The sequence below is a fragment of the Equus asinus genome, chromosome 24, assembly GCF_041296235.1.
Source record: "Equus asinus isolate D_3611 breed Donkey chromosome 24, EquAss-T2T_v2, whole genome shotgun sequence".
NCBI lineage: Eukaryota > Metazoa > Chordata > Mammalia > Perissodactyla > Equidae > Equus > Equus asinus.
In genome coordinates, this window is record NC_091813.1 from 20,624,335 (window position 1) to 20,644,363 (window position 20,029).

The following is a 20,029-nucleotide window of genomic DNA, read 5'->3' on the forward strand; positions in this document are numbered from 1 at the left end:
TGCCACCAGTATTTCAAATACCAGCGGGCTCCCCCCATGGTGGACAGGTTTCAGCGGAGCTTCCAGACTAAGACAGACGAGGAAGAAGGACCTGGCCACCCACTTCTGAAAAAATTGGCCTTGAAAACCCTGTGACTAGCAGCAGAGCACTGTCTGATAGAGTGCTGAAAGGTGAGAGGATGGCACAGAAAGACTGGGCAGGGTTCTACTCTGCAGTATGCAAGGCTGCTAGGAGTCGGAATCGACTTGAGGGCACTAACAACAAAAAGAGTGTCCATTTCTTCTTTGTTTGCTGTTTAACTTCTTCTTATGGGTCGATGTGCAGTTTAGATCTTCTCAACCTGACTCCACAGTCATTGACAAACTTCAAGTAGGGCTGTTCCCCTGGTCCCACATGTAACATCACAATTTACTTTGAGAACAAGCATTGTTATGTCTTTGGTTTGTAAAGGAGCCTTCTGTTCATTGGTGGTACCTAGTTGAGGCTTTGATGTAATTTGACAATGGAAGAGAGGAATGCATAGGAGAAGTTTCCAAAATTTGCTGCATCCTTTCCTTGGTTTCCTACTTTCTAGAGGTCCCAGTTAGCTTGGAAGTCTTAGTTTCAAAAATATATTTTCATTCTGCAGAGTTTCTCCAACCACAAGGTCAGCAGAACATTAGATGGTACCCGGAACCATCTTTCCATTTATTTCCATTCTGTTACACATTGTCTAGAAGTTGAGCTCCTCGAGACTATTGGTTGGAGCTTGTTGGCTCATTGTTTCTGAGAAAACTCATACTTTCATTTCTTCAGGCTTTTTTTAAAGAAGTGTGACAGGTTCTACCATCCCTGATTTTTCTCTTGTGTTACCATGGCACAGCTGTCCTGTGGTGCCCCGTTATTAGCCCCCCGAGAAGAGACACCTGGGCACAGCATACTGGGATCCTAGGGCCTAGAGAGATTTCACAGATCCATCTGCTTTCCCTTGCACACGTCTTCTGGGAATAAAACCCACAAGTTTACTGGTAGGAAACTTCTGTTCATTCTTCTTGAGTAATATATGCAAAAGCTGGCATTCTCTTCTCTCCCTCAGATTTTGAATGCTTCATACTAAGGTGGCAAGGCTGGATACCTCAGCGCCATAAGGTCACCACAGACTGACACCTTTCTAGAAATGGTAGCTGTTGGAAAGACCTCAGCACGTGCTCAAGGCAGCAGCCCCTGATTGGCAGCAACTTCAGTCAGCGCGGATGTGGCCTTAGACTGTGGCAGCTGGTCTTGTTGGCAAAAGCTCTCCTTGGCAGCGGCTTTCAGCAGATCCGCTGACAGGTGAGTCCTCCCAGTGGTAGAGGGCTTCAGTGCTAAAGTGCCCTCCAATTCTTTCTAAAAAGTTGCTCCCAGTCCTTGGAAGTTGTATTGGCAAAGCAAGTCTATGCTGAATGCTGTACTCCTATCCTCCCACTCAATTCCCTTTCATTCATAAAACTGTTGAGTTTTTGAGCTGGAAAGAAACATCTCTAAGCTCAACTCCTTATTTTGTAGTTGTGAAACATGGGCCTCAGAGAGGTGTTCTGATTGCTCAGTGTTACGTAACGAATCAGGATCAAGCCAAAACTAGGAGTGTTTTTTACTACCACCCCCAACCAAGTCCAAGGCCATTTCTACAAGTTACATTTGCCTCAAAATGCTCTGAACTTGAGCCCCGACACACCAGTTAAGGTTCTTTTTCATAAGCAAAGTAAACCGACTTTGACTAAGTCAAGCAAGGAAAAGACATCCTGGGGATATAGTAGATTGCTTAGAGAATTAAAGGAAGATTTGAAAAATCAGGCCTTAGGAGAGACAAAACTTGGGAAGCTGCAGAGACCCCAGCCTCAGAAACTTGAGGCCCAACCCTCTGGGTGCTGCTCTCTGCCCCTGTGGGTGTCCTCTTTAGAGATAAAATCTCCAAAAAGCATCTGATGAGCTGATCTCAGCTCATGTGCCCACCTCCACGTATGTGTTGTATGTGAGGGAAAGAGAAAATTTTATTTTTATTTTGTGAGGGTGAGGAGGTTGATTTACTGTGATTGACAACCCCAGCAGAACCACACTGCATGAGGGAGGATCAGTTTACCCTGAAGCGGGATAGGGGGAGGTACTGTTTGCTGATGCCCAAGGTGAGGATGGAATGCTGGGTGGATCAAACCAAGAATTGCATCCTACTGACATTTACAGCAATGGAGTTAGAGGAGCAACCCTGACTGAGAAGTGGTGCCTGAACCCACTGCACTCAGCACTGGCCCTCCCTTCTCTTTCTTCCCTCTTTGCTTCTCCACTCTGCTCCTCCTCACTCCTCTTTCTCAGGCTCTGTCAGTACAGAGAAAGTCTCCTCCATTACTGCTATAACTGCATCAGGGTAGAAGGAGGAGTGAAGGGGAGGGTCAGGAACAGGAAGAGGTTAGTCCTTTTAAAAGTCAGAAACACAGGGAGCTGGCCCCTGGCCAAGCAGTTAAGTTCACGTGCTCTACTTCAGCGGCCCCAGGGTTTTGCCAGCATGGACCTAGCATGGCTCATCAGGCCATGCTGAGGTGGCATCCCACATGACACAACTAGAAGGACCTGCAACTAGAATATACAACTATGTACTAGGGGGCTTTGGGGAGAAGAAGAAGAAGAAAAGAGATTAGCAACAGATGTTAGCTCAGGTGCCAATCTTTAAAAAAAAAAAAGAAGTCAGAAGCACAGTGATGGGGCAGCCCCAGTAGATTTCTGCCTTGTAAACACTTGTGTCTCTCCGTCATCACCTGCTTCTCCTGCCCAGGCCCTTCAGAAGAGCAGACGAAGAGTCTGACTCCCTCGTCACTCTGTTGTCGCTTGAGTTGAAGAGCAACTTTGATTTGAAAGGATACGACAAACATAAACATTACTTAGATGATTGGGGCACAGTGTACCCCAAGTTTACCAGTGGATTATGTTATGTCCAAGAATTAGGATATCTTACCTTGTGACTTAGCTTGATGATCCTAGTGAAACTGAAGAAATGCTATGGGCTTGCAAATAAAATTGTAACACTGGATTTCTATGCATTTGACAAAATGAATAGCTCTATCCATCTATGACTTTCAAAAGCAGAAACTAGGGTAATGTTTTGACCTTTGTTAATGAATCATTCTGTAATCACCATTGTTGTTTTACTAAAAGTTAAATTCTTAGCAAGCTACTATATCCATTAACCCCAAGATAGCGTGTTTTAATGTTTAATTCTTTGTCTTAGTAAGGTTTGAAAATCTAATGATAGAATCCTTTTTTTTAAAAAAAAATTGAGGACAGTTTAAGATTTAAAGGAAACAAAGTGACTGTCTAAAGAAGGGAAACTGGAGTGTCCTGCTTAGAAAACCCTCACCTGCTCTGAGTTGCTCTCCTTTAAAATACATTGCATAAAGGGACAATAAATATTGACCAACTATATTAGGCCTACATAAAATTAGGCTGTGATTTTTACCTTTTTGTCCCTCTGTTTCTAAGACTGCTTGGGCTATTAGAGAAAAAATTTGCTGTCTGCCAAAAGTAAGCTCAGTGCATGGCAGATTGTTATGGGGGTAAATTGTTCTACCTTGAAGTCTTACATTCCTTTAAATATTTTATAAGCTTGAGTAAAGTAAAATTATTCATTTGGAAATTGAAACATTATGAAGTATTCAGAAGAAATCTTGCTGGTCAGATCAGAGTCGAACATTTATTCGCTTTTTGAATGTATTTAATTATCTGTGGGAGCATTTAAACACAGCAGACTTAGAAAATGATAGCATGGAAACAAAATGTGCATGTACTGATTTCTTCTTCCCTTTTATTGAGATAAAATTCACGTAACATAAAATTCACTATTTTAACCATTTAAAAAGTGTATACTACCATGGATTTTAGTATATTATCAATAATGTGCAAATATCACCACTAATTCTAGAATATTTTTATCACCGGAAAAATAAACTCTATACGTAATTCTTTCCTCCCCATGCCCCGGCAACCATGAATTTACTTTCTGTCTCTGGATTTGCCTAATCTAGACATTTCATATAAATGGAATCATATGATATGTAGCCTTTTGTTGTCTCGCTTCCTTCACTTAGCATAATATTTTCGATGTTTATCCATGTTGTAGCAGGTATCAGTACTTCATTATCTTTATGTCTGAATAATATTCTGTTGTATGTACCACATTTTGTTTATGCATTCATCAGTTGATGGACGTTTGAGTTGTTTCTACTTTTTGCTATTATGAATAATGTTGCTGTGAACATTCATGTACAAGTTTTTGTGTGAACATATGTTTTCAGTTGTCTTGGGTGTATTCCTAGGAGTAGAATTGTTGGGTCATATGGTAACTCTACCTTTAACTTTTTGAGGAACTGTCAAATTCCCTAGTGGCCACACCATTTTACATTCCTGCCAGCAATGTATGATGGTTCTAGTTTCTCCACAACACTTGTTATTTTCTATTTTTCTTAAAATTATAGTCATCCTGGAGAGTATCTCATTGTGGTTTCGATTTGCACTTCTCTAATCATTAATGATGTTGAGTATATACTAACTTTTAATCTTCTCCTTATGCTAAATGAAGAACAGATGTAATTGAACAGAAAACTCAAGCAGTATATGTAAATTAACATTATGCTGCAACCATCATGTCAACACACTGCAGTTTCTAATCTGTAACGTTCATAGGTATATTTCCTGTAGACTTCCATTTACATATATGTACAGGCACATACGAAAGAGTCTTGTGGAAGACTGGCATGGGCCTTAGTGTCTGGGATTCTCAGCTGACTGTGACACAGACCTAAGCGCTTTCTGAGAAGAAATGGATCTTTAGGGCATTATTAGAAACAGCCTGAATACTAAACACAAGGAGTGTCCTACATATAAAAAGTGAAATGGATGATTGCCTTCAATAACTCCAGCCTCCGAACGCAAGCTATTGTTCTCTTGTATAGAAAAATGCCTCATTTCTCCTCCTTCTCCTGAGATCCTCAGGCATCTACAGTCCCTGCTTTCTCTAGTTTTCTTCTTTCTGAGTTTACTTTCTTGGAAGAATCTTATTGGTATTAGCTACATGTTTATGTGAATGTAATCCAATGTGTTACAACTGCAACAAGAACACAAAAGTCAGGATTAATGAAATAATTTGGTTCGCCACTTGAACTAAGTAGACTCCAATCCTATGCTTGTATTCTTATGTTCTCTATGGTTTTCCTTTCTGTCTTCTATTTCTTACTGACTGTCGATTGTCACCTGACTTTTCTTTCTGTTTTGAGTGTAACTGTCCACTTTTAAATATGGGCTGTGAAGCTCTGTTCTAAAACTCTTTTGAAAAAGTGTTTAAAATAATAGCAAATAGATGCTGAGTGTTTTCCTCTAAAAGATTACTTTAGGGCTTTAGAAGATGGGTTCTGTGATGGCTGTTTAGACTGTTCAGTTGTTTCTCCCTTTCTGTTACTAGCTTATTTTTGGATACATGACACCTGGTATGTGATTGCAAATTTTCCAATGACCTCAGTTTTTAAAAACATCCTATTAATGTGAACTTTGACACATCACACTTCTGTGAAGCAGACAATTTAGATTATAAATCAGGAGAGTTTAACTAGGGAAACTTTCAGACTAGCCTAAGACGGTCCGATGTCCCAGCAAAACATTTACTGTGCTGCTGCATGGCTGACCATAGGTCTATTTTGAGTTGCATGAAACTTATGATGTTAATTATGTCTTTTAGCAGATGTTTGTTGACAGTTAATGTGCTCTGTTACTACTTGTTCTCTTCAGAAGCAATTATAGATCCTGGATTGCACTCTGAAATTAACAGCACACTTACCAGATCTAATACAAGAGCCATTCTCACCTTGTAACCACCCGGACCCCCAACCCCCAAGAGGCATCTGAGTTGTGATAAATGCTGCTTTGGGGCTCAGAGTAATGTGTTTTCCTATCTATGCACTTGCTTATAACTAACATATTAAAAGAGAGTACAAACACCTTTTATTTTTCCTTACTCAGATGTTAACCAGTCATTTATGTAAGTACTACTGCTTATCTTGGCTATCTTGTTCCACTAACTCTGCTATAGATAGTTGGTGATGTCTATATAGTTAGTTTTGGGAAGGTTCGTCTTTTTCTGAAGAAAAAATGGTGCTATTGACTGATTTAAGGAAATTGTATTTAAGTATCGGTATTTATAGTCAAGTGACTTTGTTTTATCCTACACTGTTGTCAGGCTAATACTGCCTGCTAGTTTATTCCTATTCTCCACTCTCTTATCCAGGAAACTATCAGCTCTTACGATGATGATGATGGAAAGAAATAATAATGAGGATTTGGCTCATTAGTTTTTCATTTAATGAGTTCAGATAAAAATTATGAGTAGCCTAAATCACGTCTGAACAATTTAGAAAGTGTTATCTCTAAGGAAAATAAAGTAAAATCCTTTGACAATAATTTACAGGTTGTGTGGAGAAGTTGCTATGAGTAATAGATTGGCACACGAAAATTTTATTTTCCCAAGGGTTACACCTCCTCCTAGATTTCTACACATCTGTTTTTTTCTCTCCCCAGTTCATCTGATTGCATGCATAGGTTTCAAAGTGTGTATGGTTACTAAGTCACTTTTGGTCTAAAATCTGCTCTTGCTAAACACAGTTAGGGATTGATGGACATCTCAAAGACTGAAAGTCTAAACAATGAGTAAGTATGGCCTGGAGGAGGCTTAGGAAACTATAAAATCAGGCAAAGAATAATCAACTTGAAATGAATAGATAAGAAGGAACGGCATCAGACTGAAGAAATACTGTAACCATGCACAAAGTGAAAGAGAGGGAGAATTGCAAGGAAGGTGAGCTGCAGAAGAATTATTGTGCATGATGGATGACAGTGAAAGATAAGGAGAGAAAAAAAGAAGTTCTCTTAGAACTTCTGAGTTCTACTCTCTTAGAACTCTGAGAGAGAGTTGCCTGTCATTGGCTTAAACTGATCCTTGGTGCTATTAACAGTGAAGGTTGATTTCTTAAGGGGTTTATCCCCCTGGTTTAGACTGTGAAATATATTTTTTCTGTTGTCTTTATTTCTCCTCCATTATGTAAAATGCATATAATCTAGATTATGTATTCATCATAAAGTTCTGAATCATTGGGAACAACATTTCCTTTAATTTTTATTTATTTATTTATTTATATTTTATTTTTTTATTGCAGTAACATTGGTTTATAACATTATATAAATTTCAGGTGTACATCATTATATTTTGATTCCTGTGTAGATTACATCATGTTCACCACCAAAGACTAATTACAATCCATCACCTCACATGTGTGCCTAATCACTCTTTTCACCCTCCTCCCTCCCCGCTTCCCGCCTGGTGACCACCAATCCAATCTCTGTCTCTATGTGATTGTTTGTTGTTGTTTTTATTATCTACTATGTGTGAGATCATACGGTGTTTGAGTTTCTCCCTCTGATTTATTTCACTTAGCATAATACCCTCAAGGTCCATCCAGCATGTCACAATGGCTGGATTTCATCATTTCTTATGGCTGAGTAGTATTCCATTGTGTATATATACCACGTCTTCTTTATCCATTCATCCCTTGATGGGCACCTAGGTTGCTTCCAAGTCTTGGCTATTGTGTATAATGCTGCAATGAACATAGGGGTGTATGTATCTGTATGCATTTGTGTTTTCACGTTCTTTGGATAAAGACCCAGCAGGGGAATACCTGGATTGTATGGTAGTTCTATTCGTAATTTTTTTAGGAATCTCTATACTGTTTTCCATAGTGGCTGCAGCAGTTTGCACTCCCACCAGCAGTGTATGAGGGTCCCCTTCTCTCTACATCCTCTCTAACACTTGTTGTTTCCTGTCTTGTTAATTACAGCCATTTTGACCAGAGTGAGGTAATATCTCACTGTAGTTTTGATTTGCAATTCCCTGATAGCTGATAATATCGAACATCTTTTCATGTCCCTGTTGGCCATCTGTATATCTTCTTTGGAGAAATGTCTCTTCAGATCTTACGCCCATTTGTTAATTGGGTTATTAGCTTTATTGTCGTTGAATGTGTGAGTTCTTTGTATATTTTGGATATTAACCCCTTATCAGATGTATGGTCTGCAAATATCTTCTCCCAATTGTTAGGTTATCTTTTCATTTTGTTAATGGTTTCCTTTGCTGTGCAGAAGATTTTTAGTCTGATGTGGTCGCATTTGTTCATTTTTTCTATTGTTTCCCTTGCCAGGTCAGACATGGTACTTGAAAATATGCTGCTAAGACTGATGTCGAAGTGTGTACTGCTTATGTTTTCTTCTTGAAGTTTCATGGTTTCAGGTCTTACATTCAAGTCTTCAGTCCATTTTGAGTTAATTTTTGTGTATGGTGTAAGATAATGGTCTACTTTCATTCTTTTGCAAGTGGCTGTCCAATTTTCCCAACACCATTTATTGAAGAGACTTTCCTTTCTCCACTGTATGCTCTTGGCTCCCTTCTTGAAAATTAGCTGTCCAGAGATGTATGGGTTTACTTCTGGGCTCTTGATTCTGTTCCATTGATCTGTGTGTCTGTTTTTGTGCCAGTACCATGCTGTTTTCGTTACCATAGGTTTGTAGTGTATTTTGAAATCAGGTAGCGTGATACCTCTAGCTTTGTTCTTTTTTCTCAGGATTCATTTGGCTATTCTGGGTCTTTTCTTGTTCCATAGAAATTTTAGGATTCTTTGTGCATTTCTGCGAAAAATGTTGTTGAGATTTTATTGAGATTGTATTGGATCTGTAGATTGCTTTAGAAAGTATGGACATTTTAACTACGTTAATTCTTCCAATCCAGGAATGTGGAATATCTTTCCATTTCTTTGTGTCTTCTTCAATTTCTTTCTGTCGTTTTTTTTAAAGATTGACACCTGAGCTAACATCTATGCCAATCTCTTTTTTTCTTCTTCTTCTCCTCCCCAAAGCCCCCAGTATCTAGTTCTATATGCTAGTTGTAGGTCCTTCTGGTCATGCTATGTGGGATGCCGCCTCAGCATGGCCTGATGAGCAGTGCCATGTCTGCACCCAGGATCTGAACCAGTGAAAGCCCAGGCCTCTGAAGTGGAGCATGTCAACTTAACCACTTGGCCATGGGGTCAGACCCTCTTCTTCAGTTTCATTCAACAATGTTTTATAGTTTTCAGTGTACAGATATTTCATCTGTTTGGTTAAATTTATTCCTAGGTATTTTATTGTTTCTTTCTTGTCTTTTTTTTTTTTTGGAGGAAGATAAGCCCTGAGCTAACATCTGCTGCCAATCCTTCTCTTTTTTCCTGAGGAAGATGGGCCCTGAGTGAACATCCATGCCCATCTTCCTCTACTTTATGTGTAGGACGCCTGCCACAGCATTGCTTGACAAGTGGTGCATAGGTTTGCACCTGGGATCCAAACTGGCAAAGCCTGGGCTGCTGAAGCGGAATGTGTGAACTGAACTGCTGCACCACTGGGCCAGCCCCCTACGTATTTTATTCTTTTTGTTGCAATTTTAAATGGAATTGTATTCTTAATTTCTCTTTATGCTACTTCATTTTAGAGTATAGAAACACAACTGATTTTTGTATGTTGATTTTGTATCATGCAACTTCACTGTATTCATTTATTATTTCTAAAAGTGTTTTGGTGGATTCTTTAGGGTTTTCTATATATAAAATCATGTCATCTGCAAATAGTAACAGTTTCACTTCTTCCATTCCAATTTGGATCCCTTTTATTTCTTTTTCTTGCCTGATTGCTCTGGCTGAGACTTCCAATACTATGTTAAATAAGGGTGGTGAAAGTGGGCATCCTTGTCTGGTTCCTGTTCCCAGAAGGATAGCTTTCAGTATTTCTCCATTGAGGATGATATTAGCTGTGAGTTTGTCGTATGTGGCCTTTATTATGTTGAGGTACTTTCATTCTACACCCATTTTATTCAGAATTTTTATCATAAATGGATCTGTATCTTGTCAAATTCTTTCTCTGCATCTATTGAGATGACCATGTGATTTTTATTCTTCATTTTGTTAATGTGGTGTATCACATTGATTGATTTGCAGATGTTGAACCATCCCTGCATCCCTGGAATAAATTCTACTTGATTGTGGTGGATGATCTTTTTAACTTATTGTTGTTTTCAATTTGCTAGTATTTTGTTGAGGATTTTTGCATCGATGTTTATCAGTGATATTGGCCTGTGATTTTCATTTTTTGTGTCGTCCTTGTCTGGTTTTGGTATCAGGATAATGCTGGCTTCATAGAATAAGTTAGGAAGCTTCTCCTCCTCTTTAATTTTTTGGAATAGTTTAAGAAGGATAGGTATTAAGTATTCTTTGAATGTTTGGTAAAATTCACCGGGGAAACCATCTGGTCCTGGACTTTTATTTTTTGGGAGGTTTTTGATTGCTGTTTTGATCTCCTCACTGGTGACTGGTCTCTCCAAATTCTCTATTTCTTCTTCTTCTTTTTTTTTTTTGAGGAAGATTAGCCCTGAGCTAACTGCTGCCAAACCTCCTCTTTATACTGAGGAAGACTGGCTCTGGGCTAACATCTGTGCCCATCTTCCTCTACTTTATATGTGGGATGCCTACCACAGCATGGCGTGCCAAGTGGTGCCATGTCTACACCCAGGATCCAAACCAGCGAACCCCGGGCAGCTGAAGCAGAACATGCGCACTTAACCGCTGCGCCCCCGGGCCGGCCCCTCTCTATTTCTTCTTGATTCAGTTTTGGAAGGTTGTATGATTCTAAGAATTTATCCATTTCTTCTAGATTATCCAATTAGGTAGTGTATAGCTTTTTGTGGTATTCTCTTATAATCTTTTGTATTTCTGAGGTGTCCATTGTAATTTCTCCTCTTTCATTTCTGATTTTACTTATTTGAGCCTTCTCTCTTTTTCCTGGTGAGTGTAGCTAAAGGTTTGTCAATTTTGTTTATCTTTTCAAAGAACCAGCTCTTGGTTTCATTGATTTTGTCTATTTTTTTTTAGTCTCTATTTTGTTTATTTCTGCTCTGATTTTTATTATTTCCTTCCTTCTGCTGATTTGGGGCTTTGGTTGTTCTTCTTTTTCCAGTTCCTTTAGGTGCATTCGTAGATTGTTTATTTGAGAGGTTTCTTGTTTGTTGAGGTAGGCCTTTATTGCTATAAACTTCCCTGTTAGAACTGCTTTTGCTGTATCCCATGGATTTTGGCATGTTGTATTTTCATTTTCATTTGTCTCCAGGTATTTTTTTATTTTTCCTTTGATTTCCTCATTGATCTAATTGTTCATCAGTAGCATTTTGTCTAATCTCCACATTTTTGTGACCTTCCTGATTTTGTTCCTGTAGTTGATTTCTAATTTCATACCATTGTGGTCAGAAAAGAAACTTGGAATTGCTTCAATCTTCTTAATTTATTGAGACTTGTTTTGTGTCCTAATATGTGATAAATCATGGAGAATGTTCCATATGCATTTGAAAAGAATGTGTATTCTGTGGTTTTTGGATGGAATGTTCTTATATATCTACTAAGTCTATCTGGTCTAATGTGTCATTTAAGGCCAATGTTTCCTTGTTGATCTTCTGTTTGGATGATCTATCCATTGGTGTAAGTGGAGTGTTAAAGTCCCCTATTATTGTGTTACTGTCTATTTCTCCTTTTATGTCTGTTAGTAATTGCTTTATATATTTAGGTGCTTCTAGTTGGAGCAACAAACTCTTGTTGGATTGTTCCCTTTATCATTATGTAGTGCCCTTCTTTGTCTCTTGTTAGAGTTTTTGTTTTAAAGACTATTTTGTCTGATATAAGTATTGCTACCCCAGCTTTCTTTTCTTTGCCATTTGCATGGAGTATCTTTTTCCATCCCTTCACTTTCAGTTTGCGAATGACTGTCTTTAGGTCAGAAGTATGTCTCTTGTATGCTTCATATATAGGGGTCTTGTTTTTTTATCCAAGCAGCCACCCTGTGTCTTTTGTTTGGAGCGTTTAGTCCATTGACGTTTAACATAGCTGTTGATAAGTGTGTACTTATTGCCATTTTGTTACCTTGTTCTGGGTGCATTAGTAGTTCTTTTCTGTTTCTTGCTTCTTCTCTTGCTATCTTCCTTGTGGTTTGATGGCTTTCTTTAGTATTATGTTTGCATTCCTTTCTCTTGATTTTTTGTATATTTATTATAGGTTTCTGGTTTGTGATTACCATGACGTTCTTGTATAATAACCTGTGTATATAGCAATCTATATTTAGGTGATGGTTTCTTTAGTTTGACCTCTTTCTAAAAGCTCTAGTCTTTTACACCTCTCCTCCCACATTTTATGTTTTTGATATCATATCTAACCTCCTTGTATGTGTGTGTGTGTGTATCTGTCACCCTCTTACCATTGAAATAGGTAATTTTAGTACTTTTGTTTTTGACCTTCATATTTTCTTCATAGGTGGTTGACCTGCTACCTTTACTGTTTTTGCCTTTATCAGTGATTGTATTGCCTTTTTTCTTTTTCTTTTTGATAATTTTCTTATTCCTACTTGTGGTCTTCTCTTTCCCAATTAAATAAGTCTCTTTAGCATTTCTTGTAAAACTGGTTTCTTGGTGATAAACTCCTTTACTTTTTGCTTGTCTAAGAAACTCTTTGTCTCTCCTTCCATCCCAAATGGTAAACTTGGCAGTAGGGTATCCTTGGCTGTAGGTTCTTTCCTTTGTGCACTTTAAATATATCATGCCACTCCCTTCTAGCTTATAAGGTTTCTGCTGAGAAGTCAGCTGATAGCCTTATGGGATTTCCTTTGTATGTAACTTGTTGCCCTTTATGGCTTTTAGGATTCTCTCTTTATCTTTACTTCTTGACATTTTATTTATAATGTGTCTTGGTTTGAGCCTCTTTGGGTTTATCTTGTTTGGTGTTCTCTGTGCTTCCTGTACCTGGATGTCTGTTTCCTTCCTTAGGTTAGGAAAGTTTTCAGCTATTATTCCTTCAAATAGATTCTTTGCCCCTTTGTCTCTTTCTTCTCCTTCTGGGAAACCTATAATGTGAATGTTAATGCACTTGTTGTCCCAGAGGTCCCTTAGACTGTTCTTTTTTCTTTTATCTGTTCAGCTTGGGTGATTTCCTCTAATCTTTCATCCAGCTCACTGATCTGTTCTTCTGTATCATCTACTATGCTATTGAGTCCCTCTAGTGAATTTTTCATTTCCAGTGTTGTAGTCTTCTTTTACGATTGTTTCTTTTTTATATTTTCCAGCTCTTTGTTGAAGTTCTCACTGAATTCATCCATTCCTCTCCCAAGATCTGTGAGCATCCTTATGACTTTTTGTTTGAACTCTTTGTCAGGTAGATTGTTTATTTCTTTTTCATTTAGTTCTTTTTCTGGGGTTTTGTCCTGTTCCTTCACTTGAATGTATTCCTTTGCCTCCTCATTTTGCCTCTTTCTCTGTGCTTATATCTATGTATTAGGTAAGTCAGCTATGTCTCCTGATCTTGGAGAGTTGGTCTTATGAAAGAGATGCCTTATGAGGCCCAGTGGTGTTCTTCCCTCTCACCACCAGTTCCAAATGCTTTAGGAGTCTCCCAAGTGTGGGCTATGTGTTTCATTCTGTTGTGGCAGGGCTACTTTTCCTGCAGGTGCCCAGGGAGTCTAGGCCAACCCCCTGGCTGGTTGCAATGCTCAGCTGCATGTTGCTGCCGTAGAACCTTCAGTACTTTATTGGGCATGGGGAGCCCCAGCACAGTTGCCTGCAAGGTCTAATAACACATTCCTCTTGCATTTTTTTCTGTTAAGTGAGTAGGCCCCAGTGTGGTTGGTTGCTAGGATCATGGGCTTACAATTTCTGTAGGCCTCCAGCTTGTAAGGTTCCTGTCAGCTCTCTCAGGATTGCAGCTGAGTGGAGGGAGCCCTAGGCACAGGAGCACCCAAGTGTTTCAGGCTTTGGAAGGTGGGGCCAATCCCCTATGTGACTATTTGAGAAGCACAAGTCTTCTGCAAGCCTGGCTGCCCACAGGCCACACACACCATCAACACTGTCCTGCTCCATTCATGAGCCCTGATCCCCTGAGGCAGACCCAATCATGCCACTGCAGAGGGCCCATACTCCATCAATGCACCACGCACTCCACCTGCTCTTCTCACATGCCCTACCCTGCAGAGGCAGACTCACTCACCTGGCTGTAGAGGATACAGGCACCCAGCCTCTGCAGGCCCACAACTTGTCTGAGGGCTTGCTTTTGGGTGGGCCAGTCTCTAGGGCATGCTGCCTGCCCTGGCTGAGTTGGATTAAACTGGCATTCTAGTGGGGGGGGGGCGCAGACCCTGGGCTAACTGGCCAGGGGGAAGAACTCCAGTGGTGTCTGCCAGCCTCTGTTTCAGCATGCCTATACTAGGGCACAATAATGACTTCCAGCAATGTCTCAGGCCCTGGAGAGGTCTCATCTATCACTGAGATACACCTAGAACCTATCAGGCCAGTTTCTTTTCACCAAAAGACTTTGTATACTTCTTTCTGATGATTTTAGGTTGCTTTCTGAAACAGGTGAATTTGTGTATGGGCCCTTTAAGAGTCAGATTTTTCCCCTTAGGTTGGATAGCTTTTCTAGGAGTATTCCTCATTGTTGTTAGTAGTCAGCAAAGCCAGATATTATGACACTCATCTCAATTGTGCTGAGTTGAAAGATGTTTATAGCAATAACGCTCTCCTGCTCAGGCCCCCCACTCCTCCAGGGAAGGCTGCATACCTAAGGCTTGCTCTTGGACAGCTGTGCAGTGCCATGGCTTGTGAAGCTGGCTTTTTTTCTCTCCAGAAAGGAATTTCTGCTTCTTCTAACCAGTCAAGACCATCCTTTGTTGCAGGGGTTCTTTTTATCCAGTTTTGAGTTCTCTTTCATGGGCAATTGTTTTAAGAGTAGTTGTAAACTTGTTGTGTTCATGAGAGGAGGTGAGTTCAGAGTCTGTCTATACCACCATCTTGACACCAACCTATCAACATTTCCTTTTAAAATTTTAGATATTAATAAAAAAATAATGAAACCAACTGTTACTAAGCCTTAAATAGGAGGATAATTTTTTCAAAATACAAAAATGTAATCTAATGTTATAAAGCTAGTATAAATAGATGTGCTAGACATCACTTGGGATCTTTGCTTTTACTGAAATGATATCACATGTAACATCGCCTTCTAAATCTGCACCATTGATTGCAACTGCTAGTGCTAAGGATATCTATTAGGATTCAACAAAGATTTGGGAAGGCAGTATTATACAGTTGTAAAAACACATACTTTGGCATCAGACAGGCTTCAAAGTCTAACTCAGTCACTTTCTATCTGTGTAACTTTGGGCACATTATTTTATTTCTTTAAACCTTCATTTCTTACCATGTAAATATAATGTTTGCAAAACATACACAGTTCCCTGTGGTGGTAACTGTTCATAAGGATTGTGTATTATGGTGACTATTAACATCCTATTTCTTTCCTCCTCTGTTGTTTAAAAGCAATTAGTAATTCTCCTCATCTTTCACTTTTCTATTCTGCTTCTCTTGATACCTCTTTCTTCCCACTCATATACTATGTAGCAGGGCTTTTAATGAAAATAGATTCATTAATTCTAGAACCATGGGACTGAAGAAGACCTTAAGTGACCATCATTTCCATCCCTGTTTCAAAACAATGAAATATCTGGAAGATTCAAGACCAAAAGTGATTATTCTCTTTGCATAATTTTAAGAATAGAATAGTTATGACCTCTTTTGGTAACATCATGTAAGATATTCCTCATGTGTAGCCTAGGTTTCTCTTTGTTCGATCAATCTACTTAAAAGGAAAAGTGTGTACTCCTATCTATGTAACAATTTCAGTATAAGTTGTAAATCCTCTGCAATTGACTCAGGCCTGGCTGAATGTCCTTAACATTTCTTACTAGTGGTTTTCCTTCCAGTTAGAATGTAGGAGGTCATGATAAGTCACGGCATTTGACATACCAATGAGGAGAAAATTAAACTGAGTAAACTAAAAAGAAATGTATTTTCTTTAAAGTCATCAAAGAGTGATGAATCTAATTGAACATTTAGTGACTCTGAGTGTGATGTCATGGCAGATTGGAATCTGGATGAAAACACACAGCTCATCCATCCCACCTTCCAATACTCCTCTATAGGACTTTTGCTGAATAAATAGCTGTATGGGAACCTAGGAGCTAGGATGGAAAAAAGAGATGTCATGAGGTGCTTAGATCCAAAACCCCTGTGGAAAGCCACGCTTGATTCTACCCTTAAGACACTTGAAACTAGAAGTGAACTAGAACCAGCTGAAGTAGAAAACCAGCCCCAACTCTGTTAAACTCCTTGTTAGATTGAGGATATCAGCTCCTTGCTCCAGACGTCTGGCAAAGAAAACGGGAGCTGTTTCTATGGAAAATATCACCTATTTCAGTCTCAACTATTGTTTCATACACAATAACTGATGTACAATAAAAACTAAGAGATGTGCAAAGAAGCAGGAAAATGTGGTTTATAATAAAAATTGAAAACACAAGCATACTCAGAGATGTTGGAAGTAGTAGAAAAAAACTTTAAAACAACTACTTTAAATATGCTTAAAAATTTAGAGGAAAAGGTGGACAAAATGGATGAAGAGATGAAGGATGTCAACAGAGAAAAGAAAACGTTAAAAATAGAACCAAATGCAAATTTTTTTACTGAAAGCTACAATATGTGTAATGAAAAAATATTCAATGGGCTTAAAAGAAGACTGGGCAGAGCAGAATAAAGAATTAATGAACTAAAAAACATACCAGTATAAATTATTCAAACTGAAGTGCAGAAAGAAAAAAGAATTTAAAAAACAGCAGAAGAGAGGATCAGACCTGTGGCATAAGATCAAATAGGGTGTCATATATGAAATTAGAGTTCCAGAACAAGAGGAGAGAGAGAGAGAGACAAGTGGGACACATATTTCAGAAATAATGGCCAAAAATTTTTTAAAAGCATTACTTCACAGATTCAATAAGCTCAGTGAACCATAAGCAGGATAAATACATAGAATCCACACAGAGACACATCATAGTGACCCTGCTGAAAACCAAAGATAAAGAGAAAAAGCAAAAAGTAGGCAGAGGAAAGACACAACACATTCAGGTGAACAATGATAAGAATGAAGATGACTTGTAATAAAAGACAGTGGAAGCCAAAACACCATGGCATGACATCTTTAAAGTGGTAAAAAAGAAAAAACCCCACTATTAACTTAAAATTATATACTCAGAAAAAATATTCTTCAAAAATCTGGGTTAACTTGAGACTTTTTTTCAGACATACAAAAACTGAAAGAACCTATCACCAGCAGTCTGTATTGTAAGTAATACTACAGAAGTTCTTTAGGCTGAGAAAAAAATGGCCCCAGGTGGAAGTCAGATCTGTAAGAATGAATAAAGTATACTGGAAAAGATAAATATATGCTAAATAAAAAAAGACTATTTAAAATAGTTCTTTATAAGACCTGAAACCATGAAACTTCTGGAAGAAAACATAAGCAGCACACTCTTTGACATCAGTCTTAGCAGCATATTTTCAAATACCATGTCAGACCAGGCAAGGGAAACAAAAGAAAAAATAAACAAATGGGACTATGTCAAACTAAAAATCTTCTGAACAGCAAAGGAAACCATCAACAAAATGAAAAGACAACCTAACAATTGGGAGAAGATATTTGGGGTTAATATCCAACATATACAAAGAACTCATACATCTCAATAACAAAAAAACCAATGATCCAATTAAAAAATGGGCAAAAGATCTGAACAGAGATTTCTCTAAAGAAGATATACGGATGGCCAACAGACACATGAAAACATGTTCAACTTCATTAACTATCAGGGAAGTGCAAATCAAAACTACAATGAGATATCATCTCACTCTGGTCAGAATGCTATAATTAACAAAACAGGAAACAACAAGTGTTGGAGAGGATGTGGAAAGAAGGGAAACCTCATACACTGTTGGTGGGAGAGTAAACTTGTGCAGCCACTACAGAAAACAGTACGGAGTATCCTCAGAAAATTAAGAATAGATCTACCATATGATCTAGCTATTCTTCTGCTGGGTATTTATCCAAAGAGATTGAAAACACTAATTCATAAAGATACATGCACCCCTATGTTCATTGCAGCATTATTCACAACAGCCAAGACTTGGAAGCAACCTAGGACGAGTGGATAAAGAAGATGTGGTATATATACACAATGGAATACTACTCAGCCATAAGAAATGATGAAATCTGGCCATTTGTGACAACATGGATGGAACTTGAGGGTATTACGCTAAGTGAAATAAGTCAGAGGGAGAAGGTCAAATCCCATATGATCTCACTCATAAGTAGAAGATAAAAACTACAACAAACAAACACATAGAGACAGAGATTGGATTGGTGGTTACCAGAGGGGAAGGCAGGAGGGAGGAGGGTGAAAAGAGGGATTAGGCACATGTGAGGTGATGGCTTGTAATTAGTCTTGGGGTGGTGAACATGGTGTAATCTGCACAGAATTTGAAATATATTTGATGTACATCTAAAAGTTATACAATGTTATAATCCAACGTTACTGCAATAAAAAATTAAAATAAATAAATAAATGAATAAATATGCCTATAAATATAAAATCAAAAATAAATAAAATAGTTATTTAAAAAATTACTGACTAAGGCAAATATAATTACAAAGTATTGTAAGTATTATGAGTTATATAGAAGCAAAATGTATGACAATATCAAAAAGAAAGAATGAAGCAATGGAATCATATTGTTTTAAGGTTGCTACATTATTTACGAATTGATATAATGTTAATTCAGTGTGTCCTGTGATCAGTTAAGGATGCATATTATGATCACGACAGAAACCACCTAAAGAATAATACAAAGAGATATAGCTAAAAATTTAATCAGAAAAAACCTGATAGGTCAAATATAAAACAGATAGAAAGATGGTAGACTTAAACCTAATTATATTAGTAATTACATTAAATGTAAATAGACTAAATGGCCAAGTTAAAAGGCAGAGAAAGTTAGATTAAAGAGCTAGTACAGTCCTGTATTGCTTCACGATGGAGATACATTCTGAGAAATGAGTTGTTAGGTGATTTTGTTATTGTGTGAACATAATAGAGTATACTTACACAAACCTAGATTGTATAGCCCACTACATATCTAGGCTATATGGTACTAATTTTATGGGACCACTATTGTTTATGTGGTCTGTCATTGACTGAAACCCTGTTGTATGGCACATGACTGTATATCAAAATAAGATCCAAACACACACTATTTACAAGAGACACACCTTAAATATAAGGACATAACTAAACTGAAAGTAAAAGGATGGAAAAAACAAGATATGTTAACATAAATGTTAGAAACCTAGTATGACTGTATTACCAGCAGACAACACATATTTCAGAGCAAATAGATGAAGATAAAGAGAGATCAGAGATGAAATGGAGCATTTTATAATCATAAAAACATCAGTTCATCAGGAAGACATCGCAATTGTGTTTTGAGTATGCACCTAATAGCAAATTTTCAGAATTTCACATAAGTCCTCACTGTTCCTCCCTCATAGGCCCCTTCTTCTAGAAGTTCTATAATTTTAGGGCTAGTTTAACCATTACTGTCACATAGGCCTGTGCCTGTGTGGTGTACAATACTATTACTCTGACAGAGAAAGGATTATTTGACATAACTGATTATGTTTTATTTATTCCCTTATAGAAAATGTCCAGTGCAGTGGCATGAAGTCTACCAGGACTTAGACACCTGCCTTCGAGCCTTCGTACTGCCAGTAACAGCAGGCAAGTCACTTGAATTACCCTGAACCTCAGTTTTCTCACGGGGAAATAGGGATGAAAATACTTTCTCTGCCTAATTTTCAGGCTTGTTAGGAAGCTTAAATGAAGAAACACATGCACTGCTCAATACATGTGAGGCATTGTTGTGAGCACAATAGTGAGCTTGCTTTTTAGCACAGGTATAATCCTGGCTCATGCGCAGCTGGTGGTCCC

The 20,029-nt window shown here is 38.2% G+C and overlaps 1 long non-coding RNA gene across 1 annotated transcript; it reads left to right on the top strand.

The window, feature by feature from the left end:
• Window positions 1–1,096: 1,096 nt before the first annotated feature.
• Window positions 1,097–19,828, top strand: LOC123280448 (uncharacterized). The gene is made up of 2 exons (XR_006519356.2): window positions 1,097–1,312; window positions 19,740–19,828. It is a non-coding gene; the product is annotated as an uncharacterized lncRNA (long non-coding RNA).
• The last annotated feature ends 201 nt before the right edge of the window (window positions 19,829–20,029 follow it).